Source organism: Pteropus vampyrus, unplaced genomic scaffold (assembly GCF_000151845.1).
Source record: "Pteropus vampyrus isolate Shadow unplaced genomic scaffold, Pvam_2.0 Scaffold8848, whole genome shotgun sequence".
NCBI lineage: Eukaryota > Metazoa > Chordata > Mammalia > Chiroptera > Pteropodidae > Pteropus > Pteropus vampyrus.
This window is the reverse complement of record NW_011897629.1, coordinates 1-594: the sequence shown is the minus strand read 5'-3', so window position 1 is coordinate 594 and position 594 is coordinate 1.

The window sequence follows — 594 nt, the reverse complement described above, 5'->3', positions numbered from 1 at the left end:
GAATGAATGAATGAATGAATGAATGAATGAAGTGAGGCGATAAGGATCTGACCTGGCCTCAATCCCATGCTTTCACTAGGAACAGCAAGCCTCAGTCCTAATTCCCCAAAAGTTCATGCTTGGAGTGTTCCACTGAACAGGGGTCGCATCTGTTGGGGACTCACGCTGACCTCCATACTCAGGACACCTCCTGTCCTGGCCATGCTGAGCTGGCCCCAGTCACCGAGCTGCACTCACACAGAGGGAGTCGTGAGCTTGCTTGGGGACTGGCAGCAGGTAGCAGGGGTTTGGCCGTGGGTGTCAGGTTCCTGAGTTCAAAGTTCTGAGGAAAGGTGACCAGCAGATGACCAGCCGGGATGGAGATGATGCGGGGCGACAGATGACGCCCTTCCAGCAAGGAGGTGGGACAGAGGAGCTCAGGGGAGCCCCAGGCCCCTTCCCCGTTGGGAGGGGAGCCTAGGAGAGCCAACAGAGCTGCATCCGGACCCTAACTCTAGGGGGAGACTTGAGTGCTCCTAGACTCGCAGGAGGCAGGACCCTGCAGCACAGACAGAAGCCAGCCCAGCCATGAGGATCTGGAAAGCCTGAGGCAGG